We start from the raw sequence: 19,018 nt of genomic DNA on the forward strand, positions 1-19,018 counted from the left end.
ATCCATATCGGATCCGACTACAATGTCTCAGGTCAAAGGACTACATCGTGCACTGATATAACCAAACGATAAATCATTGACTACATGCTTTTCCAAGTGATTTGTCGTTATTCGGTCACGTTCGAAAAACAGTTCACCAACCGTTAATCCATACCAATGCCCTAGTGACATGACTATCATCGTCATCCGTACTTATATCAACTCATGATATCTTTCGGAAGCATCCGGTATGCCTACTGTACAATATAGTTGCCCAAATTTATATTGCTTCCGTAGGGAACCCTTTTCGATAATTCATTTACCTATTAAATGAATCATCTGGACAATTCATATACATACTTTATTTTAAATGCATGACTGAATAAAGGAAGCAATTTACATATATGAATTGAAGAACTCTTTCTTCTATTCCTTATGATATATATAGATACAAGACAAAATGCTCTGAAACCGACAACACGAATGGTTTCTAGGGCATACACTAATATACACTAACAGTGTAGCCATGGCCAAGCCGACTGTTGCTAAGTTGAGTAGTGATGACTTTGATGGGCAAGGGGGAGTGGGGAAGACAACGATGACAACCAGGCACTAGTCCCAAGGGCGAGCCTTCCACGAGTGGGAGTTCAAGGAATGAACCCAGCCGATTGAGTGGAGGAATCTTACAGTTGGACTATCCCTCATAGCTCACTCAGGATGATGAATGGAGAACAAGGATCATGTACCATGTTCCTAACTCGGTGGAGATACATTTGCCGAGGCACTATGAGCAAGTTGATTGGGACGTACCAGGGTAGATCAGGATGTACAATATTTACTTTTATGATGGGTTGAGGTTGCCGATTCCCCGATTGGTCTAGGAAGTACTGAAACACTTCATGATCGCGCCGACTCAGATCATGTCGAATGGGTGGAGACTGTTGATATCATTGGAGCTTTTTTGCACTATGAACTGAGTGAGATTCGGCTTGCATGAGCTCCTTTACTCCTATTACTTGAAGGAACATGATAAAGAGAAGGGTAGATATGTAGCCACCCTAAGGCAAGATCGGCTCCATTAGTGACTTTTCTACGATTAAGTGATAAAAACTGGAAAGGGAAGTTCTTCTTCCTGAAGGGCGAGGCAATCTATGGAAGGAGAGGGTAGGGTGACATAACATTCACTTGGAGGGCGACTGGTGAGTGACCTTTTTACTTATCTTTTGTTCTTTGAGTATTAAGCTTTATCTTTCGTTATTTTACAGATCCTTCGTTCAACAAAGCCGAGCAGAGACTTGCCGGACTGGATGTGTCCACACGGGAAGTGCTTGTTATTCCGCAAAAGCAGAGAGGTTGGAGAGTGCTATTATAAGAGGCAAATTTGAGGGCGAGTCATCTTTGGAACGGGGTAGCTACGATGGAGAGAGGTACACCTTTCCCTACGCTGAAGCAAACGTGGAGCGTTTTGTTGATTCGCTACTACAACCACATCTGTTTTCGGCATTTGTTTCTTCATGCTCTAACTCCTGAAGAGTTTGCCTTGTAAAGAGACTGATGAAGAGCATCAATGTTTACATTCCGAGTGCGAACGAAGTAGTCGCCTATTGCTGAACTAAGAGAAAATGGGAGTCAGCGTCAAGGTCGAGGGAGAATGTTCAGGTGGAGTGAACCGAGTTAGCTATACCGACTGTGTAGCCTTTGGCTAGAGCCATGTCATCGAAGAGTGTCCAAATCGATGAGGATACTGAGAAGATGACCATCACACTCTCAGTGATGACTTCTGTCTATTCTGATGCAGTCGGGATGGGGAAGCTAATCGAGTCCTTCCTACTACCCGTGGATGAGAACTGCCTGAACCAGATGGGAATGAGTGCGGCTGCTGAATGGGCGGTGGCTCGGAAGTTTCAGGTAATTCTCAACTTTAAATGCTTTGCTTCTGAAAATACAACTCCTAAGTATTCGAACCTTTGCAGGCTTTGACTGGGAGTATGTACCTGAAAAAGGTCGCGGTTACCCAAGACGCGAAGATCCAGGAACTGACCCCCACAATAATATTAGGTTTCTCTTGCTCAAATTTACTACAAATCATCCAAATCACGTTATCAAGATTTAATACGTTGGTTATACTTATATGATTCAATTATCAAATTCACAAACAATTAAATTTAAGGGATATTATACAAAGTTTGAAAACTTTTGTAATAGGAGGATAAAAGTTACAAATTCTTCATTCAAGAGACATTTAACGATTATTTGTTGTTAACTTTAATGGAAACAGACAAACTAATTAGTTGCTCTTGATTTTTTTTTCTTTTTTCGTAAAAGTGAATTTAGGTCTTAAAATTTAAAATATAATAAATTTTAAAAAACTAAAGAGAAAGACCAAAACCAATCTTTGTTAAAGGAAAAAAGAAGAAGAACAAAATTAACAAATGAAAAACTAAAGAAAATATAATAAAAAATATATATTTTTTAAACCTATAAAAAGACCACGACAACACGAGAAAAGGCCAATGCCGCTGGTCTCAATCTAACCCAGCGTGGCCAAATTGAGCCTTTTGATTTGGCTAGGCTAGCCGTGTTGGCAACGAGCTTGCCTCGTTCTCGTTGCCAATGCTGCTAGCTTTTATTAATTTTTTATTTTTTTTTATTTTTTGCAAATAAGAATAATTTAAATATCTTTTAGGGTGAATTTGGTTTAGCGAAAGTTGTACTACTGTGAATTTTATATTAATGGAAAAAAATATTACCTTGAAGATTAGTGGAAATGTTTAAGGAAATGTGTTTCGTTAGGTTGAAATAAATTGGTGGGTTGGGAGGATAAATAGGTGGGTAAGTTATATACATTACTAAATTGCTCTTTTTTTTTAAATATTAATATAATATTAATTTTATTATTAATTTTTAAATATATTTTTTTAATCTCCTATATTTGAAATTTTGCTAAAACACCATAGTCATATAAAATTTTAATTTATAACAAAATCACGCCCAGCCAGCCAAGGGACTACTAGCTGCCAGCCACCACTGCCGAAAGTCGCCATAACGACGTACGGTTGCTAGATTTGGCCGGCTATGCGCCAGTAAGGCTGTTTCAGGGCGAAAATGGCCAGATCTAGTAGTGAAAAGACCAGATCTATGGCCATGAAACGTCAGCCATTTCACAGCTGCCAAATCTAGTCTTTTCACAGCCAGATCTATGGCCGTGAAATGCCAACCATTTCACAGCCACCAAATCTGGCCTTTTTCATAGCCAGATCTATGGCCGTTTCGAGCGCACGGCTGGCCAAATCTGGTAGTCATGTGCTGTTTCGGTGACTACCAGCAGCGATGGTTGGCGACCGACAGTCCCTTGGCTGGTTGGGGTGGGGGCTGGGGATGGTTGTGGTCTTGGGTAATTTTGTTGAAGTTCAAGGGCAATTTTGTCTTAAAAATCCTAAGTATAAAGTTAAAATTGTCTATAAATTTTATTGTAAATTATTTAGATAACAAGGGTATTTCTGTCTATAAATTTTATTAATAAGAGATAAAATTGTAACAAAAATAAGATTATCAAGTAATATTAAAATAGCTAAGAAAATAGAGGTGATCAGATTACCTCCAATATTACCAGCAGTAACTACTACTAGTTTTAGAAGATTACTAGAATCTTATATTACTTGACAACCAAACGTGGTAATCAAGTAATATAAGATGACATTACCTTAGTAATCCCTTATTATCCCCAACCAAACACACACTTAGTTTTTTTAAATTTAATAATTTTTAGCTTTTATCATTTATTTTGTAAAAAAAAATAAGTTAAAATTTGTTCAATTACATCTTTATTCTTACATAAAGTTAAATCTAACCCTAGTTAACTATTTATTGTCCCTTAATTGAACAATTTGTAACTTTTATCCTTTTAGGGGTTGTTTGGACCGGGGGTAAATAAGATAACGGGAGTAATATTTGTTTATTTTGCAAGATTCCTTTGTTTGGTTTGCAAGTAATAAAATATTATGGTAATCTTCTATTGCAAATAGTGTTTACTGTTGGTAATGTGGGGGGTAATCTTATTACCTTGCTAGAGGCTGTTATTAAAACATTACCGGGGTAATATGATTTTTCTTCCCATTTTGCCCTTAATTAAAAATCATTTTGGACACAATTGCCCTCAAATGTCTACCAAATAACAATTACATAACCCCACATTTGAGAAATTAGCTAAAACACCCCAGCCACAAAAAAGTTTAAAAGTTAACAAAATACCCCCAACCACCCAAGACCACTGCCGGCCGTGACTCACCACCATCGGTTGTCAGCGTTAATCGCCATAATGGTGTACGACCGATGGGATCTAGCCGGTCGTGTGTCGATAAGGCCTTTTCTGGCCATGGATCCATGGTTGTAAACGGCTAGACTTAGTGTTTCTATGGCCGTTTTCCGGCTTTGCCGACTCATGGCCGGCCATATACGGCCAGTCGTGCACCATTCTGTCAACTGCTGGCGGTAGTGGCTTGGGGTGGGTAGGGGTGATTTTGCTATAAATTAAAGTTTTATATGGCTGGGGTGTTTTAGCAAAATTTCAAATATAGAGGGTTAAAAGAAATGATTCAAAAAATAATAATAAAAAATACTATTATATTGATATTTAAAAAGGAGGGCAAATTAGTAATCTATATAACATACTCATCCATTTATCCTCCCAACCAAACCTATTATTCACCAATTTATTTGAACTAACTAAACACATTTTCTAAACATTCCCAATAATCTTCAAGGTGATATCTCTTTCCATTAATATAATATACCCCTATAATAAAACATTATATGATCCAAACACCCCCTTATTGTAAAAATCTAAAACCTTTTTACCCTAATTGATAAATCCTGAAATTTAAACAACATAAACTAAAAATTTGACATTATATTTAAACTAAAGAACATTAAATTGACATTATCATTTAAACTAATATATGTGTTAAAAGTCAAATTTACCCTGATAACCCATAGTCAATTTACCCTTATTTTTGTAAGTTTAAGAAAAATATTCTATTAAAGCAGTAGTTTGAAAGTTATAATTTAAAAATCACCTAAATATCATAAAATATAGTTAATAATAAAAGTTAAAAATATAAGATAAACTAGACATGGGGTCCGCACAGTGCGCAGGTATATTTATTTAATATTTTCTAAATAGGTTGTAAACAAATTTATTTTAACAAAATAAAGTAATTAGATTAAGAAATGATAATTGTTAAATTATACAAGTTTTAGAGTAAATATAACTTTTATATATGTACAGAGTTGTGTTAAGATAAATTTATAATTGTACCTTTATAATTATTAATATCAATTAATATTATCAAGATTAATTATTTAAACTTAAAATTTATATTGAGTTCATTTTCAGGTTTGACATTGATTGGTAAATTTTTTTTCTCACAGTATAGGATTCTCTCAAGCCAAGGTTTGAAAACAAACTTCTGTTTACACAGTTCATTCAAAGTCTTTGTTTGTTTTACAATTGAGAACATGATAACTCAATTAATTTCTATGTTAATAATTGTAGAACTACAAAATAAAATATGAAGAGACTAACTTCCATCTTTATACATTTTTATTTAAAATGGTTAGATTTTTGGAATGCCTATATAATGTACTTATATAATTATTATTAATACCCATTCAATGTGTGAAGATGGAAGAACTAAATCAAAACTAATGTGTCAAGATGGAGAATTTTTAGTAGATTAATTAAATAGTAAATGCATTGCGTCAATTAAAGGAACAATTTTCAATCAATTAGTGAGTAACATCAAAATCAAGATAAAGTTGAATATAAAGAATAATACTTTTATTATAAAAGAAATAAGTACATCGGTTTTTCATACTGTGAAGTGGGTTTGGATGATGTAGACTTTATTTTCTATTTTTGTTATGGTTGTTCAGTTCCTCTAGTGCATATGCATACTCTCTTTTGTTTATGTTATAGATAATATCCATGGCTGATTCCATGATTTCTAACATCTAGTCTATGACTTCTTTAAATTTGTCTCTAGTAGTATGTAGATCATCCAGATTGGTGTCAACTTTTTTGAAAATCTCCCTCAATTCTGGCATTCCCTGAAAAATGTCTAAACCAATTGCATAAACAATATACAATCAAAGTTTATAAATATATGGAAACGGTAACATGAATGTGTAAATATAATTATGAAATGAACTCTCGACATATCAAATTTTTTTTAATGGCTTTTATATTCCCGCAAATATGTATCATCGTTTTGCTTGACATTTTGTAATTTAGAATACAAAAGATGTGGAACATTTATACCTTTTGGTAATTTTTTAACATTTTTATAAACAGTTTTGTCTAATATTGTTATTAAATATCTATTAAAATATTAAATATTGTTTATGTTTTATCCAGTAATTTAGTCTTGTAATTAAAATTGTGTTACTCTACATTAGAATATATCTTGACTTGTTTTATCTAAATAGAAATAGGAAACAAATAGACGGAATAAATTTGAACTCATTTTCTATGTGAGAATTTTTGTCATAGTATAAAATTCCGATGGTTCCTTCACATCCATAATCCTCATACTAATTTTGAAAATGCATGTCTCTATCTATACAATTTATTCAAAGTTTTTGGGATGCAGTTGAGAACATGACAACCCAATCAATTTATGGGGTACTGTATCACACAATATAAAAGTTGCTCCAAGAAAATTAACAGACATTCAGTAACAGATAGACATGTTGATTGAAAAAGTGTTGACAACTTATTGGGTGATGAGATACAAAACATAGCAAAACTGTTTGTAGTGCATTAAAGGAAAGCGTAATAAATAGTTAACAATGGTTTGGCAAGCAGGGTTCCAAAATATGTTGTGGTTCGGCGTGGAATTTAATCTAATGAATAATGGAATGAAAAATTATTTGTATATGTTATAGGAACAATATTTAGATTGTTGTTTGTCGAACGTGTTTAATTATTTGAAATTGTCATAATCATTGGTGTTTAATATTTTTATTAAATATCGTTTACGTGTTTTATTGATCATTTTAATTTTGTGATCAATTTTTCTTTTTAAGTTATTAAATATTTTGTAACGCCCCACTTGAGGTACGTAGCTAATGTTTCTTCTTTTGCTCTTATTTGAGTTGGTTTATTAGTAGTGTTGTTTGGTTGACCTTTGATTGAGTGATATGTTGAATACTTGCCCTGAAATTGGTTGAAAATAGAAGAGGTTCAGTGTTTCAGGCTTCGCCGCGACGAAGAGGTGTTGAAGCCACGGGGAAGCTGCTGGACAGTTTGCGCGGCGACAGAAGCTTCTTCCCTCGCGACGGGCCGACCAAAATGTTTTGTTAAGTTTTAGATATTTTCTTCCCAAGGCAATTTGACCATTCTACCCCTAATTAGTGGGAAAAGTGGGGAGTAAAATGTAAGGAATTTTCAGGAGAATATGTTGATATGGGGGTGTTTGTATGAGTCAAAGGATATAGATGGAATTCCCAAGGAAGTAAGGGCAAAATGGGAAGGCTTGTGCATAAATGTGTTAAAAGAAATTAAGTCATTGCAAACCCTTCATTCTTCTTCTCTATCGCCACTCTCCTCTCTTGCTTCCTCTCAATTTCTCTTTCTTTTGTTCAAGGAGCTTTAAGGGCTTTTGGAGTGATTTGGGGTAAAAATCAATCTAAGGCATCCTAAGGTAAGGATTCTTGCTTTGGATGTGAAGCTTTGTGAGTTTTTATGTTATTTGAATATTGAGGGTTTTTGGTTCATTTGTTTAAATAGTAGAGAAGAGTCAAGCAAACCAAGAGAAAGGAAGAGCTAGTGAGATCTCTCCATAACTAAGTAAATCCCAACCCAAGTTGAGATTTGAGAATTTCTTGATTAGGGTTTTTGATAGCAATTATGTATGTATGTTATATACATGTTATATGCCATGTTATTGAGTCTTAAATGGAGATTTCTATGCTTTGTGATTGTTTATACATTTCAAATATAGAAGTGAGATGTGGTTGGAAAGGTAGTTTGAGATGGAATTGAAGGATATTGAGAAATCCTTTTTGGAAGTGTCTTTCTTGGTAGGATTTATGGCTATTGAGGGAGTTTTCTCCCCATTTTGGATGGTTAGAGAAAGAATAGACTTATTGTTATAGTAGAGTTTTATTATGCACTTGAATTGTTTGATGAAATCCTAATAGAGGTTTAAGTTTGAGTAGTGAACCTAATTCTTGCAACATTGCATGTTGGCATTTCATAAGTGCATGTGGAGATGAAACATCCATAGGCATTAATTGTGCCTTAAGAAGTGACCTAAGAAAGAGTAGAAAACTTTGTGTATGCACTTGCTCTATGAGTGAGAACTTTGTGGATGCAACTACTCTAAGGGTAGAGAGAATGAGAAGGTGCTAGAGTAGAGTGAATGAGAAGAGTATTAGAAATGGGTCGATGCTTTGTGATCATCACCTGACATTTATGAGAATCGGGTTGATGCTTTGTGATCATCACCCGAATAGCTATTAGAAATGGGTTGATGCTTTGTGATCATCACCCGATAGTTATTAGAAACGAGTGGATGCTTTGTGATCATCATCCGGTTAGTTATTAGAAAGGGGTTGATGCTTCATGATCATCACCCGACATTTATTAGAAGTGGGTTGATGCTTTGTGATCATCACCCGATAGTGATAAGGAACGGGTTAGTACTTTGTGATAGTCACCCGAAAGTCATGAGGAACGGGTAGGTGCTTTGTGGTCTCCACCCGATAGTTACGAAAATTGGGTAGTGCTTCGTGATCCCCACTCGGTAGTCACTAAGAACGGGTTGGTGCTGTGTGAACTCCACCCGACAGTCATGAAGAGTGAGATGGTGCTGTGTGAACGCCTCCGGCCGTACCTCTGGTAGATAAGGCCATGACATTTAGTGAAACAACAGAAAATGTGAGGAAAGAATTAAGAGAAATACATACATGGATAAACAGATAGAGGGTTTTACTTACTGAGCATTATTTTGTGCTCACCCCCGTTATTTTCCTTGTGGATGCAGGATCTAGGTGATGACGCAACGTGGAGGGGCGTCGGCAAGCGAGGGCAATAGCTAACTGTTTCCCCTGTTTTTGTCTTTTAAAATGGCTTTCTGTAAATGATGCTCTTTGTGTATAAAGACTTTTACTTATAATAAAAAGTAAAGTTTTGGACCCATTTTCTATTGTTATCATGCATGCATTGTACTGGTTTACAGCAGTTGTTACATATTTGGATCAATCGTAGACAATTGAGTGAGTTTTAACTTCTACTTTCATATTAAACTAAAAGCATTTAAATTTGTACATGTGCAGAAATTACATGAAACTTACTAAAAATTAAATTTCATATAGACTATTTGGTAATCTACGTTACATCTATGACATGTGATATTTCTCTGTGACGTTGATTGTTCCGTGTATACGATTTTGGTTCTCCTTGTTGCAAGTCCCAAATATTCTCTCTTTTAATGAGAATTGTGGCGGTTGGAGTCAGGGACTTGAATTCTTCCCTGCAATATTTCAGTTTGTAGAAATGATTAGTAGTTTTACTATTTCATTAGAATTTGTCTACCTCTGTTTTCATGTACAGTAAGCAGAGTAACGACAGTGTGATATATGCTTGCATGTTATATTTTTGGCAAACTACAATTAGTAGTTGTAATCCCATATATGTATCATGTTCGATAAGGAACAAATGTGTTCCCAACAGTAGCAAAGCTTGTTTATTTTTTGCTTCTGCAAGTGTCTTCAGAATTGAAAGTCCCGCTATTGTTATTGTCGGCAGTTTGTGTTGTTGTTTCGAATATATCCATTCTTTGTAATATTTGTTTTATGTTGCTTGTTTGTTCACAAGATTTGCACCTATAAATTGTATGGTAAGTAATGGTTTTGAAGCACAAGATTCGTAATAGTTGAAAAAAAAAAAAGCCATAGTTGGGAATCACAATACCATTACTTTATGCTTAAGCAATTAAGAATAATAAGTGTGCCAAATATGACTCAGTTAAATATGGATCCTAAAACGCATTTTGTTTTTTGTGTATTAGAAACTATTAACAACTAAGATACACATGGTTCGGCAAAGTCATTTGTATGGTTAACCATTATTGTATATGACTGCTACGGAATAAACCACTATCTATTGTTATTAGTTTTATGTTTAACCATTTTGTATAATATTGTTTTTCTGTATGACTAAGAAAATAATGAAATCAATAGATTGTGAAATACGATGGTTTTAGTAAAACTTACGTTAACCATATTGCTTGTAAAACAATGTCATTTTTCTGAATTGCTTTTGCAATGATTTGTTGTACAATTTCTGATGGTAATTATCATATATTTGTGGGTTGTATTTTCGTTCTTTTGTAAGGAATCATGATGTTTTAGTGTTGTTTTTTGGGTGCTAGTATATGGAAATTACGTTGTCGATATGGTATCTGTGGTTTATGTAGTTCGCGTGTGGGTAGCGAACAACTTTTTTTTTTTTTTTTTTTTGGTATTTCAACTGCTTAGATAATGTTTAATTATTAATGAGAGTCAGCGTTGTTATCTGAATCTGGTTTTTAATAGTTTTGTAAATTAATTATGGTTGTATTAATCATTTGATGTTAAGTATTACTTATATTTAAATGTAAACGGTCTGCATTCATGTAAATTTCTATATAGGTATATTAAGATTTGAGACATTTGATTAGTACAATTTTTTTTAAACCAGTGGGAAACGGATCGTGTTTCATCAAAGTAAATGTCTTCTTTTATGAATTCCATTAATATCATATAAATATCTACATAAACAGTGTCATTTATTTGATCAACACTTTAACAAAAGCTATACATTAAGAACGACATTAAATATCACAATACGAGATCTCATCAAAATATCAATCACATCAATAAAAAAATAAGTACATCAACCCATAATTAAGACCAAATTCTAATATCCTGATTTTTAATAGTAATGTCACATAAAAAATATCACATAATAGTACAATGCATCGGTTAACAATAAATAAACATGGTGATCTAATAATAATGATATCTTATTGGCACAGTTTTAAAGGAAGTGGTAATAAATATTTTGTTAAATATTCAAGTCAAAGATGTTGTGATGATGTGATAATATATCAATTAATATAAAATATTTATACAGTTCGGCATTGGTCTTGTTTAATTGTTTATGTTTTATTGAGTATCTTAGTTTGTTGATTAAAATTTTGTTGATTCACATCAGAACATATTTTGATTTGTTTTGTTTAATTAGGAATAGAAAAGAAACAGATAGAATATGAATAAAGATGTTATAATAAATAAACATGGTTGTTTAAGAAGAATAAAATCTAATTGGCACGAGTTTAATAGAAAGGATAAAAGAATAAATTGGAAAAGGCGATAAAAATATATATGTATGAAAATATGACATTGAATATCAAAGACATGTCTGCAAAAATAATATCGATTATACGATTAGATCATATAATATTCAGGTAGTCTTCTCAACTTGCATGAGTGATTTAATAACATATGTGTACATTTGATATTAATAATTATAGAGGTATAATTATTAATTTTATCTTAACATCTGGTCAATGACTTCTCTGAATTTGTGTTCGTATCACTTTAATATTATGTGAATTATTTATTTAAAATTTAAAATTATTTATTTGTTTTTGGAGAATACAAAATGTGCTTGGAAAACGAATAAATGTCTAGTAATAAGTGAAACGTTGATTGAAAAAACGTTAATAACTTTTTGGATAAGAGGATACGAAATAATAGCAAATGTAATAAATATTTTGTTAAGTATTCAAGTCAGAAACGTCATGATGATATTATAATATATCAGTTGGATAGTGAATAATGGTTCGGCAACCGTGCTCCAAATGGATGTTATCGTTCAATGTGGGATTTAATTTGGCTGATAAAAAAAATGATTTATCTTAACATCTGGTCATGACTTCTCTGAATTTGTCTTGGTATCACTTTAATATTATGTAAATTATTTATTTAAAATTTAAAATTATTTATTTATTTTTTGAGAATACAAAAGGTGCTTTGGGAAAATGAATAAATGTCTAGTAATAAGTAAACACGTTGATCGAAAAAACGTTAATAAGCTTTTGAATAATAGGATACTATACGGTAGCAAATGTAATAAATATTTTGTTAAGTATTCAAGTTAGAAACGTCATGATGATATTATAATATATCGGTTGGATAGTGAATAATGGTTCGGCAGCCATGCTCCAAATGGATGTTATCGTTCAGCATGAGATTTAATTTGGTTGGTAATAGAATGGAAGTTTTTTTTTTTTATGTGCGATAGGAATGTTTATTTATAGATTTTGTTAATTTACATTATAATATATTTAGATTGATGTTTGTCAAACATGTGTAGGCAATCCAATGAGTTTTAATTTCTATTTTCAGAATAAATTAAAAAGCATTTTAATTTTTATATGTGTAATAAATCATATAAGGAACTCACTAAAAATTATATTTCATACATACTATTTGATAATCTATGTTACTTCTTGGACATGTGATATTTTTTGGCGACGTTGATATATCCTAATGTATACGATTTTGATTCTCTTTGTTGCAAATCTGAAATATTCTCATTTTAATGAGAATTGTCGCAGTTGTACTCATGGACTTGAACACTTCCCTAAAAATTTTCAGTTTGTGGAATTGATTGGTTAGTTTCATTAATTTCATTAGAATTTTTACACCTCTACTGTCATGCATAGTGATTAGAGCAACGGCGGTTTGATACATTACTTGTTGGTTATTTTGTTTGCAAGATGCAATAAGTAGTTGTAATCCTCTATTTCTATCATGTTCCACGAAGAACAAATGTGTTCCAAGCAGTAGTGAAACATGCTTATTTTCTGCTTCTGCAAGGATATTCATAATCAAAAGTCGTGCCGTTGTTATTGCTGGTAGTTTGTATTGTTGTTTGAAGATGTTTCTTCTATGTAAGACTTCCTTTACGTTTGTTTGTTCGTTTAGAGATTTGCACTGTAAATTGTAAGGTAAATAATGGTTTTCAAACACAAGATCCACAATAATAATAATAATAATAATAAAGTGTTTTCCAAACACAAGATCCACAACAACAAAAAGAAGTGTAAATAATAGTTTCAATAGTTGGTAATCATAATATCATTACCTGTATGATCAAAAAGTTAACAATAAAAAGTGTGAAAAATATGGTTCAGTTAAATATCGATTCTAACATGTATTTTGGTTTTTATGTATTAGAAAATTGTTAAGAACTAAAGACACAAGTGATTCGGTATAATCCATTTCAATTGTTGGGAGTCGAAATACGGTTTTCTGTATGACTAACAAAACAATGAAATCAACAGATTAACGAAACATGATGATATTAGTAAAACTTACGTCAACCATATTGCTTGAAGAGTGGTGTTGTTATCATGAATTGCTTTTGCAATGATTCGTTGCATAATTTGTGATGGTAATTGTAATAGATTTGAGGGTTGTGTTTTCATTCTTTTATAAGGAATCATGATGTTTTGGTGGTGTTTTTTTTTTTTGGTGTAAGTATATGGAAATTATAATGTTGTTACAGTCTTAGTGGTTTATATAATTTTCGTGTAGATATTGGATAGGGAACAGTTTTTTGTGTGTTTGGATTTGGTAGATAATATCGTGCTAATTATTAATGAGAGTTAGTGTTGTTATTTGAATCTTGTTTTTAGTATTTTTGTAAATTAATGATGGTATTTTTATTTTGTTGAACATTAATTATTTGATTTTGTTATATATATCAGATATCGTTGTTTCATTGTTGATTCTACCAAGAAAAAATGATTATTCTATTCAATGACTATAAACCTTTTTTGTCATAATCATTTAATGTTAAATATTAATAATGTAAACGGTTTGCATTCATCTATATCTCTATGTAGGTATATTAAGTATTTGATACACTCGATGAGTATGAAACTTTTTAAATTCATATAAATTAATGTATTGAAGGATATTTTGTGCATTGTTGTAACGCCCCACTTGAGGTACGTACTTAAGATTTGTTGTTTTGCTTAAATGTTTATCGATTCAGCTTAATTGAGTTTGTGTGTTGCGTTGGTTGAGTGTTTGCCTTGAATATGGTTGAGATTTGAGGAATTTTGGATTTGTAGTCTTCGCCGCAGCGAAGTTGGCTTTGAGTAAGGCGGTGTAGGCTCTGTCTTTCTTCGTCGGGGCGACGGAAGTTTCTTCGCCGCGGCGACGAGCCAACTAAAATGTGTTTTGAGAGTTCTAGATATTTTTCCATAAGGGTTAAATGACCATTCTACCCCTAATTAGCAGGAAAAGTGGGGGGTAAAATGTAAAGACATTTCTTGGAGAATGAGTTAGTATAGGGGTGTGAGTGTAATGAATCAAAGGATATAGATGAAATTTTCAAAGAAGATCAAGGGCAAAGTTGGGAAGTGTTGATTTTCTCATGAACTAAAAAGGGCTAAGTGTAATAAACCCTTCATTTCCTTCTTCTCCACTGCCATATCCATTCTCTCAATTCTCTTCTTTTTGCTTTCAATTGTTCCAAGATTTCTAAAGGTTTTAAGAGAGCCTTTGAATAATTTTGAGTAGAAATATCATCTAAAGCATCCTAAGGTAAGGATTCTTGCTTTAGATGTGAGTTTTCTTAAAGTTATATTGAAGTCTTATATGGTTGTTATTGTTGTTGTTGTTGTTGTTTTGAGTTGTAGAGAGAAGACAAGACAATAAGGGAAAGGAAAAGTAATAGAGAAGTCACTTTTTCACAAGGTAAGTAAATTCAACCAAGTTGAGATTTGAATAAGTTTTTGAGTAGAGATATATGCATGTATGAGTTTGTATTATGCTTGTTAATGAATGTAAATGAGATGAGGATTCATGTTGAATTGTTGGAAGTATTTTCCTTTATGAGAAGTGTTAAGATCTTATGATGTTGGGTGAGTTTTGATTGAGGTTGAAGGAAGATTTGAGTAAACTTTATAGAAGTGTTTTCCTTTGACAGGGATTTAGAGTGTATGAGGGAGTTTTTCTTCCATTTTGGATGATTAAAAAGAAGAGAAAAGTTATAGTTTAAGTAGAGCTTTATATGCACTTGAATTGTATGATGAAATGTTCAAGAGAAGCATGAGTAAGAGTAGAAAGCCTTAATTTTTGCTACATAGCATAAATGCATTTCATAAGTGCATTAATGAGCATGAGTCATCTATATGCATTAATCATGCAATAGTTATGCATTAGAAAAAGAGAGTAGAGAAATTGAGTTTGAGCTACTCTAAGAATAGAGAGAAAGAGAAATTGAGCACTAGAGAATAAAGAGAAAGTAGTGCTAGATAAGAGAATAGAGTAAGTTGTGCGATGGGGAACCCGTGAGTAATGGGTAGAGTATTCCCGCATGTACGCCGCATTGAGAGAGCGGCATGAGTATCAGAGAGAAGTGGTGTAACCCGTGAGAGTGCATGCGGATGAGGGCTATACCCGAGTTTACCCGAGAGAGAGATTATGTACTCACATGGCCAAGGGTTCCGAATCCATGCATAACCGAGTCTGATCGGCTAGAATGAGTATAAGTCACGTAGAGTGGGAGTGAGTCCCAACCGTGCCTCCGATTAGATGGGGCCGTGACTTACTAAAGAGAGTTAGTAGAAAAGAGTTACGAGAAAGAGAAATCAGAAAGATTATAAAAGGGAGAGTAAACGAGACTTGTAAGGAAAGAATCAGAGAGAGAGTTACGGGGATAGATGAGTAGATGTTTTACTTACTGAGTCTTAGTTGTGCTCACCCCGATGTTTTCTATGTTTTGCAGGATCTAGGTGAGGACACAGTCGGATGGGCGTCGTTAAGCGAAGAGAAATGGCTACACTGTCCACCCTGCTTTTAATGTTTTTGTACATGATATAACTTTTTGTGTAAAGAATGTGTATGTTTAATAAAAGAAAATTTGGGCCCAACTGTTTATGCTATTTTACATGTATTTTACTATGCATATTTTATGATAATACAAGTAGAAAACAGTTGTTACAATTGTACATGGATTATGTGGATATCTTATGCAGGTGTGTTGATGCTCTGAAAGTTCTATGAGAAAATTAGGCAACTAGTCAAATGAAAGAAGGTGCATTTGTTGTAAGAAGATGGGAGGATTTGGACATTGACATATTGGTGAAAATCTTCCTGTCTTTTGATGTCTTCCAATTGACTTTAGGGATTGCTCACATTTTTAATTCATGGCGTTCAGCTTGCTGTGATCTCTACTTTGGAAAACTCTTGATTTGTCAATGTTAAGATCAAATTTCATCAAAATCCCATTAGAGACATATGTTTATGTGGATGAGTATTCTGATAAGACATTGACTCGTTTGTTGCAGATTTCGTTAAGTCTCGGTCGAGGATACATAAGAACCTTGATTTTTCACTTCAATTTGTATGTAGGGGATGAACAATTTACTTATATTGCTGAAAGGTAATTTTTTTATGTTTCTATTTAAAACCTTGCTAAAAGGTAATTTTTTTAGTCTCGTTGTTTATTGACTGAGTATTTGGCATTGCCTTTGGTACCAGTGATCATCATCTTTAATTTTCTTTTTGGTACAGTGAATTGGGAAGTAACCCACCATATATTGTTGTCTGCAAGTGCCCCCAGCTGAGGCGCCTTGTTATGCCAGCTTGGAATAGAACAAAGAAGGATGTAATTTGCAAGGCCATTCATACATGGAGATGTCTTGAATCCCTGACAATGCGTAGTGTAGTAAATCCACCTTATCTTATAGAGGAAATGGCCCTAAATTGCAAGAACTTCAGTGAACTCAAGATCATGGGTCCTTTTGACATTCTCTTTGCTTCTACGATAGCCAAATTTCTTCTAAATTTGAAGATTTTGAGCTTGAGATGCTTAGTGATAGTTAAGGATGCCCCAATGCTTATATTGGATGACCTACCAAACTTGGAAGTCCTCAACATATCACATTGCCTTCTTATAGAAGGTCCACTGCTTTCTCCACCGATGCCCGAAAAAATTATTAAGAAGCTAGATAAAATTATCTTGCAGAAGGCTGCTCGATTACATGGGTTCTTAACATGTACTGAGTACTCGTGCATCATGTGACATCGTACTCAAAATGATGAAGGCATTTTGAGGTGGTACAAGTATGGGGAAGGCCTATGGAAAATGGATGACGCGAGGTCTCTTGCTCTTTGATTAGAACATTGTAGAGACTATAATTTTTACATTTTGTTTTGCTTGTATGTAATATCTGCATAATATGTTGTTGAATAAGCATTTATAGAATCGGTCCATTGTGTTTTAGGTTGTCATCCTCCTAACGCTTTCATTTTAGGTCGTCAACATTGTAATACTTGCATGATGATCTTCTCTCATGGGAAAAGTATAATCTGTCTGCATAATTATGTACACATGGTAAAACTTCACTTTCTATTGCTTCAAGTTGATTTTTTGTTGTCCAGTAATGTTATTTCAAAATGAAGTGGTTTCAAAGTAATAAGCGATTGAGTATTTTATCTGTCGTTTACATCGTTACAATTAAATTATAAGGATTTCTCTATTTTCAATATGTCATACTTATATATTTACATTTTTTCCACCTTGAATTGGGAATATTGTTTCCAATTCATGTTATTTTATGTATGGAATCATTATTGCTTATATTATTAAATTTGAAATTCCACTGATTTTGTAATTATTAGTGTCAAATTCATTTCTATTGTCAGGTGTAGTATTTGATAGTGAGATTTTGAAGGAATCTTTGATTTTCCCTTCTTTTATATTTTTATGTTAAGTTATAGTGACATTGTTCAGCTGAAATGGTAATATTAAAGTTTTATAGTGCGCTGTTGCTTTGGCTTTGTAAAATTCATAAGTGATGAAAAACGTTGTCATTTAAAATGCTATTGATATTTAAAGTAAATATGCGGATTTAATGTTCAGTATTTCACTTGAAGTAAATTTGGGGATTTAGAGTTTTCTCTATCAGTTTTGGCATTAAAGGCATTTGTCCTAGTCCGTTTGTCGCGTTTTCCACGTTTGTCTTTTCTTGTTGACTGAAGTTGAGATAAGTAAAGTAAATTTTCTTTAATTATAGTGACAATGTCCTTTTTTATTTTACATTGGTCTAATTAATTTGTCATCGATTTTAACTTTGATTAAAGTGCATGTTATTCTTATGGAGTTCTGAGATTTGTTATTATTGTTATAAGAAGTTGTTGTTAGATGGTTGTGCTAATAATTTGTTGTGCTAAGGTTGTTTATTGTTTCTCTGGTAGTCATGTTACATATTATTTTCTTGGTAAATTTACTCCTGAAATTGGTGTCTTTCTTATTACGATTTTGTTTGTTCAGGTCAGGTTGTTTATTTGTTGTTCTGGTAGTCGCGTTGTACATTATTTTCTCGGTAAATCTATTGCTGAAATTTGTGTTTTTCTCATTACGATTTTGTCTATTATCTTGTTGTATTTAGTGTATATTATAATACTGTCGTTGTTTTATGAATTGATGTTATGAAATGCTAGTGGTATAAATGCTTCAGAAGTTACCATCATTGTTATCATCTAATTATCTATTTATTTTTCGGAACACTTGCCAAGGTTTTGGTGCTCTCTATAGTACGTCTGAGATATTGTTGTTTTAATGAGAATTGTAGCAGTTGGAGTCATATATGGTGAGTATATCAGTAGTAGCTTGATATAGTGCTTGCACGTTATTCTATTTTCGAATCAGAATCATCAGTTGTAATATTGTGTCTCTATCACGTATCATGAAGAATAAATGTCTCCCAAGTAATAACAAAGTCTTACAATTTCTATTAAGTTGACTGATTGTTTGTTTTCTCTACTTTTTTTTTTATTTGATGATATTTTTTGTTTCATTGTAGTAATGGCTCCAAAAAACTTGATGAAATTTATCGAAGACTTGATTCTGAAGTTCTGTATATAAGAGGATCAAGCAGTGATTCCAAGTCAAAATTGTTAAGTCCTT

At 32.9% G+C, this 19,018-nt stretch overlaps 1 pseudogene; it reads left to right on the forward strand.

Moving 5' to 3' along the window:
- Positions 1 to 1,689: 1,689 nt before the first annotated feature.
- On the forward strand, positions 1,690 to 17,224 carry LOC116124401 (annotated as a pseudogene).
- The last annotated feature ends 1,794 nt before the right edge of the window (positions 17,225 to 19,018 follow it).

The sequence above is a fragment of the Pistacia vera genome, unplaced genomic scaffold, assembly GCF_008641045.1.
Source record: "Pistacia vera cultivar Batoury unplaced genomic scaffold, PisVer_v2 Contig152, whole genome shotgun sequence".
In the NCBI taxonomy this organism is placed as follows: domain Eukaryota; kingdom Viridiplantae; phylum Streptophyta; class Magnoliopsida; order Sapindales; family Anacardiaceae; genus Pistacia; species Pistacia vera.